Genomic DNA, 10,494 nt, shown 5'->3' with positions numbered 1-10,494 from the left:
CAAATTTATATTGGTAATGGTAAAATTTACTTTAGCACACCAAATGATTATTAAGATTAATTAGATATTAAAGGGGTAATATTTTAGTAACTCACTGTTTTATTTAAGAGAAAATTTAAAAAAGGTCCAATACTATGGAAAACTTGATTGATTCCCATAGTATTGCTACAGACTATGGAAAACTTGATTGATTCTAATTTGCTATCTTGAGAACTAAAGAAAGCATAAAGAGATGATAAATTGTGTAGTTGGGTTTATAGCTATATGATCTAAAATAGCATGATTATGTAGTTTTAATATAATAACTGTAATCATAAAGATTTATATATGATCTAATGCTTTAATATAGTTGTCTAGTGGATTAATTAGAGAAAATATTATCAAAGAAAGTTAAGTATATTTATTTTCTTCTAATTATTTCTGTATAATCTTTCTAATTTCAGAAAATTAAGGATGGGACTTGAGAAGCTAGCTTGCAAGTTATGATTAAACGAGTTTCAAGTATGGTTCATAGTCTCTCTCTTTGTTTCTTCTTGGCTGGTTGTTTATCGAATACATTTTAGCACCCCCTACTGTTTAAAAGGTTCACTTTCATGAAGAATGGTTGCCATTGGTATATTTGTTAGCTTCAGTTATTAACTTAAGATGATTGATTTGTTTCTAACGTTTTTTTTATGGATCTTATGGACCCTTTAATGATCTTCTAAGCATGTAAAAGGTTTCAGTTTGAGTAACAATACAGAGTTTTTGTAGGCTAAATTGCTGGTTGAATCAAATTATTTGTGAAGAAATGTCTATGGTATTGTATTCCACTTGTCTAATCAAGCTTCAAACCTTAACCGTTGCATGCCATTCCAAACAAAAAAACAAGGCAATCTAGTGTGTTTGACATATATTCTTGCTCTGTCAATTGGTGATGACACTATTTAAATATTCCCTTTAAACTTGTTTGAGAATACATTGGCTGGTGTGTGTTTGATTGACTGTACTGCGGTTATTAGTTATTACAGCTTATATGATTTTTGATAATGAACAACATAATTATTTGCATATTTGTTATGGTTAGTAAGGCACTGCTGTTTTGGCAGGACCTCATATATTCTCTTTCTTTCTATTTTTTTTTTTTGGGAAATAAACAGGAGTTGGTTGTTTTAAAATTTGTTTTCTTTGGAATATAATACAGTATATGCTTGTATTCTTATGCAGAGATCTTTCAGGCATGACAGAATCATGGAAGGTCTTAATGTTACTGAAGAAATGTTGAACCCTAACTCAGTGGCGAGGCAGATAAGCGACCAAATTTCGCTTGCAAAAGCTTTTGTTGTGATCCATAAACTCTGTTTTACTTATTGCTCAAATGGTTTTGATTGTTCTAGTGCTGAGATTTTTAATTGCATGTTATAGCAGTTACTTGATTTTCTAGTACCATGATTCTTAGTCCCACTAAAGATTTATTGGTCTAAATCTATTACTAATTTCTAGTACTTTAGTTTCATTAAGCTTTCAAGAGACTCTAGTGTTGTTTTTAATTTAATAATCAGATTCTAAAATGGTAGCCACTAACTAATTGGATTTGGATCAAAGACAAGATTTTAGCTTGGGTTGTGGCAATTAAATCTAATCTATACATATGGAAATAATGAAAACAATATGACTAAATGAAAATTTTAATCTATACATATAATGAAAAATTTAATCTATACATATAAAAGCTTACCTAACTATCTATCAATAACAAGTCAAAAAATTCAAACAACACACAATAAGTTTTCTTCCTTTATCACCGCAGCACACAAACAAATTTTCCAGAACCTACTTCTCTAATACACACAAGTTTTCAACCTTCCGTTATCACCGCAGCACACAATTTTAATCTCAAAACCTACTTCTCTATGGATGAATATTTAAGATATTCAAACTCCTCTAACATTTTAAAGATATTAATAATAAGAGTTAAAAGAACAAATTTCGTACCTCTTGCAAATTACCTTTGCAATGCTCCTTGCCAATTCGATCCCCAACCTAAAGAATATAATCAATACTTAAAAGATTAATACAAAATTAAAATTTGTCAATAGATATTAAACAAGTATGTATGATAAACTAACAAACTAAGGAGAGATCAACCTCGAAAGATGAGGTAAATTTAACATATGCATCTATTGTTGTTTAGATATTAATGTGATCAGGAATCCTTTTCATGAATTTAAATCTAGTATTTTTTAAGTGATCACGATCATACCAGAAAGTTTCTCATATAATATATATCATGCAAGAGCCGTTGACACGAGCACATTTCTTTAGTAAGTGCTTATAGTTTTTATATAAACACATATACCTCATACAGTACCAATTAAGTGCACATCAATAATACATATTTAATATTATTAACTTAACTTCATTGCCTGCCACATGGTCACTCTATATTTTATAGTGGCAATGTTATCTATAGCGAAACAAGCTCAAACAACCAAAAATAAAAGTTGGAATATGACCAATCAGAATAAGGCTTAACTGTTTAGTGGATGGGTTTAAACTTTACAAAAGTGATATTGCATTGAAATATTGGGCTTTCTATTTTTCTTACTGTTTTCAGAATCTGAAGAGATTTTTCTTACTATTTTTTTTACTGTTTAAGCTGTTCAGTGGATGCTTTCTATACGTGTTTAGTGTAAAGCAGACCCAAAGTTGGGTTCCCCTTAAAAAAAAGAAAAAAAAAAAGAAAGACCCAAACTAAACAACATTTCTGTTCCATTGCTTCATGTATGGTTGCTCTATCATGTTCTCTCATGCTGTTAAAGAAAGTGATATTAAACTTGATATTTTCACACGAACAAAAACACAGATGAAACTTATGAAAAGATTAAAATAAAATCATCAAATGGTATATTCTCTTTTGTATAATGGTTTTGAAAATATCATTTAGATTGACTGAGGATGATACAATCCAAGCAATTTCCTGTTCTGTAACTAGTAAAAATACTAAAACAGGTTTAATTACAAAAAAGGAAAAAAACACATTAAGCAAGCGGAATTAAAAATTCAATGATGATATAATTATTGATTTAATTCATACAATATTTTATTAACAAGCAGAAACATCGTATTAGATTCCATGAAAAGATTAAAAAAAATAAGTTAGGATTTCTTAATGTCTATGCTTTAGAAATCATGTGAACAAATGGCTTCTCCATGTATTGACATAAAATCAGAAAATATATTCATGCATATTATATTGGAATGTTTCTAGAGAATGTTAATTGCATTTTTTGAGTTGTATGTCCATTCCTCTTCAATTTTTCCTTAATGCTTTTATCTCTTTAATAAGAAATAGAATATCATATCAATGATACTACAAGCAAGTCTAACAAGAAAAAAGATGAAGAGATTGAGAAAAGAAATCTAGTATATACAAGTAGGAATAATATCATGATGCACATCATGTATGCTAGGTTTAGATAATTGCAAGCTAGAAAGAGTAGTTTCATTAGAAACCTGAGGGGCATCTCAAATACCTATCAAATTCATCTATGCAGCAAAGTCCTCCATCTACTAAAACTAGGGCCCCAGCTTCCAACATCCAATCTCCTGCATATAGCACAAATATAGTAAAATTATTTAATCGAAATATTACCATTAATGTCGTACAATATTTAAATATGATATAATAGCTAATTGTTACAAGGAGAATTCCAGAAACATATAAAGAACAAAGATGTAGTACAGGTACAATTTGAAGCCAAGGAACTAAAACAAGTTGTCATGAAAATACAAAAACATTCTATCAAAGATAGACCAAACCACCTTTATTTTAACATGCTTTCTAAAATATTAATTGTGAACACAGGGTACAAGCTTACAAGAACCAAAATTTAGCAAAAGATGAAGACAGTAAATCACTACTTTCATATCACAACCATCTGATCAGATTATTTAGCCCCATGGAAGCAATAATTAGTTTTATGATGAAAGATTTGGTTATCATAACAAAGATGTTCTCAGTCATTGAGAGAGTTACTGACTTGAAGTGTGAGCAAAAAGGGAGATATAGAGAGAAAAGTAAGAGCAGAGACAATGAGATGGGGAACAGGACTAGGATGTGCAAGGTGGTGGCAAACCATGCAAAAAGTTAACACAAACTAATCACAACTTATCGTCTTATGGTTCATTGGTCATGACACGTGGCACGCTCTCCTGTTATCTTATCTCAGCCTAGAAATGTAGTGAAGTGAGGACTTGAATTATTTCCATGAAGGGTGTTGAGTGATCTATTTTCGTATGAATCTTTCTGATATGATAATATTGTGACTTGTGGAGTTAGAGCCTTTATCATCGATAATTTCCACCTCTCATTTTGCTATGTGAATTTAATAATATATTACTTTTCTTGAGACAATTAGGCATGCACTAGCAATCTATATATATAATGCATGTAACTAATCCAAATAACTTTGTGAAATTAATAATAATCCAACTCCCTATGTAAACTTGATATTTCAGCTATAGAAAGAAGAAAAAAATGATCATTTGTTCTAAAATTAACAAAAAAAATACCAATTTTATTACTATTACTTTGTTTAATACTATTAGAGGCAAGAGTTTATTAATTTATAGTTTTATGTACTTTTGGGTCTGGTTTCCACTTTTCCATCAAGATTCAAAGCCATCAAATATTTTCAGCTAGCTAATGCTATATACCTTTCTTTCTAATCTCGTTCACTGTGAATATATAAATATATATATGCCTTTATATATAAGTGCGATCGATTCTTATATATTATATATATGAGTTCTATTATATTATAAGTACAGATTTTGTGGAGCCCTTTTTGATTACTCATCCAAGAACATTATCAACCACAAGTATAGATCGGGTGGAGCTTAATCTCTGTATAGCTATATATGTTTTTGTCTTTTACTTGATTGCTCTTATATATTTTGATTAGTTATTAGTAGCCACACGCGCCTCAACTTTATTAAAAAAGAGTAAAATAAATTTCTATACGTATATGATTCAAGCTACTAGATTTCAATGTAGTTCACCTCGTTTTGCTAATACAATTTATCAAAGCAGTGAAAAACAAAATAGTAAATTATAGGGCCATACAAGTTTAGGATGGAGAAATGAGAAACATACCTCCATCCTTGACTGCAGTGACAGTGAGTCCAGCACTAGTGCTTCCTAAGCCAGTAGTGACAACAGATCTGTTACTTAACTTTGCAGCAAATTTCAAGAACTGAGATTTCCCGGTACCTGAGAAAAGCCTTAAATTTTTTTACTACATATATACATATACATGTAACTTTTTCCGTATAATGCTTTAATGATTACATACAGATTCAAAAAAAGAATCTGAACTCATTAGCAGTTGTTCACCAATGATAGTAATATAAATATATATATATATATTTGGGTATATTGAAATAATGAAAGTAAAACAGTATACTAAACTTAAAATCTGCTTTCTTTTTCAGAAAGACTGATCAGTGATCCAGTGAAGTACTGAACTTAAACAAATTATTGACCCAATAATAATAAGTAAAGAAACAGATATAAAACAAAACCCATTTTCTGAAACATTATTAATAATTAAAATTCAAAAGTAAGTTTAATTCCACACACCTTACATAAATATGTATAGATCAGATTATATGTAGCTAACAGAAGCAGACAAACTGATAGTGAAAGCACAACGAATACGAAAGAAAGAAAAAAATAAAACTATATATGTTTTATCAAATGGATAAAGAGCACCCCAGTAACAAGCTAATAAAAATTGTTTGTTGTTGAAGCACTAGTATCAAGCTTCATGAAAACAAAATGTTAAAAAATACAGTAAAGGTGCCTAATTTGTGTACCTGAGAATGAGTGAAACAGCTGGTGGGTTTGAGGTATTTCTCATAATAGAAGAGGCTCCTCTATTGATAGAGCAAATGAGAACTTGGTACAAAGAGAGGGCTGACCTGCAAGAGCAAGCTACGGGACCTGCAAGACTGAAGAAATGCAGATTAGAAATGCAGAAGAAATGCCAGAAGAAATGCAGATTAGAAACAAATGTCCGATAAAACAGAGCAACAATCTACACAAAACCCACACTGCAATAACAAAAACAAAACAAGCTACGGGAAGACATGCAAGAGGGCTGACCTGCAAGAGCAAGCTACGAACGGACCACGAACTGAAACCGAGAGACCGAGAGACCGAGAGAGAGACCGAGTCTACGGGCGGGAAACCGAGAGAGATAGACCACGCACGGACCAGGAATGGAAAGACGAAGAACATTGAAGATTGAAGGGACTGAGAGGAAGGGGAAGACCGAAGAATGGTTGAGGAAATGGGTATAGGGGAAATGGGTACACGGGTTGAAAAAAGTTAAGTCAAGAAAGCTAAGTTATTTTGGCGGTACCTATTTTAAGTTGTCGCCTGAAATTTTTTTCATTTACCATAACTCTTTTTAAAATCTATTATAATCATGTGTTATGCTAATGGGTTTTTGGTGTAGTGAGTATTCTCAAGAACGTCCATGAATGGAAAGTGCACATGGCCATTAACGGTGCAAAGCGAGACATAGAGGTCTCAAGTGAACATCACAAAGGTGTGTGTGTTATCACCGATTTGTCATCATGAAAAGATGGTTCAATGCCTAGTGCAACCTAATTTTCGACAAATTTTGTGATAATTACACTATAGTAAAGTTCAAGTTGAAAAACACTTTACTTTATGCACTAATGCAATGACTCCTATAAGAGAGAGTTCTTATTTAATCAATTGGGGGATATGTTATATTTCAAAATATAATGATTGATTAAATAAGTGTTACAATAGATAACTATTTAATCTTGTGGGGGAATGTTATATTATTTTATAATATAATGTAAAATTATATTATATTATAATATAATGTTTTAGATTAAATAAATGTGACAAAGTGTGTCACATATTGTAACATATATAATAGAGAGTTACAATATTTAGATATATGAGATATATCCAAATAATGTAACATATTTGGTGTTACAAATTTGTAACTTCCAAATATTACCCTTTATTGTGTAAATTGTTGTTACACAATATTGAGATGAATTTCATAAAGCCATATGTGATATGGCTGTTAGAGATATGATTTTAACCCCAATAATGTGTTTTGGGAGTTACAAAATCATTTGGGAGGGTTTGGAACCGTTTGGAAAAACAACACATTTTTTTGTGCTGAAATTGGTCAGTGGCCGCGGCCTGTGGAACAGAGACCAGTGGCCGCGGCCACCATTGTCTCTGGCCGCGGCCACAAGCCAAAAAACTGACCAATTTTCAGTTTTTTCAATATTTGTTGAACGGCTCAAAAAACCCAAATAACTCCCAAATCTCTTTTTTAATTCCATATTAGTCCAATTAAACATTGGTAACAGCCATGGGGGTTGGTGGAATTTGAAATTCAAAGGGTGTCTCTCAACTCTATAAATAGGAGCCTATAGCTCACTTGTAAGATACAACTTTTCTATCCACTAGAGCACTTGGCTAGAAACACCTTCAGGCTTGATAATTCCAGAAAGATTTTCCAATATATGAGAGAGATCCCTTAGTGCTTGAGTTAGGGGGAAATAAGCTTTTGGACAAAGGTTTTTAAACCTTGTTCAAGTTGGTGATCCCCAATCCTCTTCACTTAGGTTGTGTAAGTGAGAGTTTGATTGTGTTTCTGTTCTTCGTTTTATTCTATTGCTTTTCTTCTTATTCGCTTGTTCTATTTACTTGTATATTTTGTTTAAGAGTTGTAATCTTTTCATTTGGTCTAGACACTTTATTTTACTTGTAATATTTTGCTTAGAGTTGTATTCTCACTATTCTCTTCTTCATCATCATCTTCTTCCTTTCTTTAGTTTATTTGTATTTTCAGTTATAGAGTTGTAACCTTATTTAATCAATCTATATTTGCTTGTAATATTATTGCATAGAGTTGTAATATTATAATCATTTCCATTGAGGCAAAACAATATTTTCCTAACATCATCACTATATGCATGAACCATGTCAATTCTCTTTAGGGTTATCATACATCCTCATTGAATGCATTATTCTCAATTTGGGTTACAAAGATCTCATCATCAATTATATTAAACCTAATCTCATTGTGGTTAATTTTACAATTATCATATCTCACATGATGGTCAATGACTTTATAAACATAAAACTATAACAATAACCCTTGATTTGTTTATTAACATTCACCATTGTACTCTTAAAGTAAACAATAAACTCAAACTCACAAAAATATGGCAGTAAACACATTTCATTCAAATTCTTGAAATCTTCACATTTAGACATAAGGGTTTTGATGATACATCTCCTTAAGTATGTATTACCATTGAGTTGTCTCATCCTTTATTTATGAAGACTTTGAATCCATATTCACATTCATGTGGAGCATATTCAAATAGAACTTTCTTTTATCTTTCATGGTTATGTGTTCAACACAAACCAAATCTTGAAGCAAGTATTTGAATGTTTTAGAAGATGAACCAATTTCTCTCATTGTTTATTATGCAAAACACAAAAAGAAAGTAATTAAATTAGAGATTTTGATTGTCGGGAATATATGACTTTACACTATGCAAATCAATAATCAATAATGAGAATAGTTCAATATTTGAAACCCGAAATGAAAAGCAAGAACCTTAGGTATGAATACAAATCTTGATAATCGAAGAAATATATTCATAATAAGAATGTCAATCTTAAATATAAGAAACTAAATGATTAAATGATGATAAAATGAAATTAGAAACATTTAATCATTAATACTAACAATGAAAACACAATAGAGTAACACAAGACAACTTTAGGGTGAGATAGATACCACCTTTGATTTAGAAAAAGTTGAATCTTCAAATTTGGGGAACATCTAAGGCTTATACACAATAAGAATATTGTTGTCCAAAATATCTATTCCAATCCTTCCCTTATTGCTTGAAGCTTCAGCTAAGTAGAATGAGATTTGAGGTTTAACAAGCCTTAAAACTCATGCAAGTCAAGCAAAGTTTGGTGAGTTTCTGTGACATCCCGAGTGTTGAACACTCGTTAGTAGCCAGTTTAAAACTGTGAAGAACTGTATGGCATATTATTTTGATGAATAATATTATATGAAATTGTGTTATTTCATGAATTTTATAGCCGTTATGATGATTTGGTAAAAGGTTTAAGCTTATGCAAAGAAAAATTGGTCTCAGATCGAGGGGCAAACCCTAATAGTGGATCAAACTTGGATTTGGTAAAATAGGGAATACTATGGCATAAAAATATTTTGGCAGTTGTGACTTTATAGTCAAGCCAATAAATTTAAGAAAAACTATTGAGGTTTGAATTCCAATCAACCAGGCCTAAGAATAAAAATGTCTTGCTCGAGCCTCTAAGGGCATCTTAGTCAATTTGATAAATTGCCAAAATTATGTGACAAATTTTATTTTTGGGTCACATTGAATTTAATTAATTAAGCTTGGAGATTTAAAAACTATAGGGTAAAAACGTAGGGAAGTTTAGATAAGCAAAATTACCAAAAGGCCCTTGAGTGTCTTAGGAGAGAGGTAAAAATGAGCAAGGGCATAAAGGTCTTTTCCAAGGAAGGAGACAGAGAGTGGTGGGTGGCAAGGCTGGGTCCCAGGGCTCTCAAGAGCTTGGGACACATACCCTAGGGGAAGAGAAAGAGTCTTAACCCCCTCACAAGTAAAGACCTAATCATTTTCTCTCACACAATTTCTTTTCTCTAAAAAAAAATCACTCTCTCTTCAATTTTCCTCTCCCAAACCCGAAACCCTAAGCTCTACAATCATCCATTGCTGAAAATTTTTCTCCATAAGCTAACTATGCTCATCCCTCCATTGAAGAAGGGAGAAACTCAAGAGAAACCTTGTCTAGTGTAAGTTTCGAAACATCATTCAACTTCTCTTCCATTTTCCTCTACAAACCCGAAACCCTAAGGGTTTATTATGCATGCATGTGATCTAATAGCCATGCATGGCATTGATTTTGTGTTCTAGGGTTCAAGGAAAGCTTGTACTAGTTGGATCTCAAAGGTTGAGCGGTGATCAAGTAAAAGCAAGGTAAGAGATCTTTGTACTTTGCATGTTCTTGTCCCTCATCTAAGTCTGTATACCCTAATTCTTTCTTAAAAATATGCATGTGGGACTTTGGGGCTCGGTTGAGAGTGTAGATCACAATGGGGAGTTTTGAGAAGCTAAGGAAACACATCTTCAAGCTAGATCTATCAAAAGGCTGAAATCTATGGTTATTCTTTGAGTTTTGCGTTAATATTTGTAGATCTTGTTGTATAGGTGATTTTAATGGTTTTTGGAGCTTATTTTATGCTTAAGGTTGAGTTATGTGATTTGATAATTTTCATGCATGCATGTGGCTAGGGTGTTATGCTAGAAATACTCTTCTACCTCTTTTTGTGAAAATAAATTTTTTGTTTGATAGTTCTTTGTGAGTACTTGAGGTTAGGC

At 31.7% G+C, this 10,494-nt stretch overlaps 1 long non-coding RNA gene across 1 annotated transcript; it reads left to right on the top strand.

Moving 5' to 3' along the window:
• The first annotated feature begins 430 nt into the window (after nucleotides 1–430).
• LOC133821204 (uncharacterized) lies at nucleotides 431–1,489 on the top strand. Its single transcript, XR_009887375.1, has 2 exons — nucleotides 431–501; nucleotides 1,207–1,489. It is a non-coding gene; the product is annotated as an uncharacterized LOC133821204 (long non-coding RNA).
• Nucleotides 1,490–10,494: the final 9,005 nt, after the last annotated feature.

Source organism: Humulus lupulus, chromosome 3 (assembly GCF_963169125.1).
Source record: "Humulus lupulus chromosome 3, drHumLupu1.1, whole genome shotgun sequence".
NCBI classification, from domain to species: Eukaryota; Viridiplantae; Streptophyta; class Magnoliopsida; order Rosales; family Cannabaceae; genus Humulus; species Humulus lupulus.
This window is presented reverse-complemented; position numbering and strand designations above follow the sequence as displayed.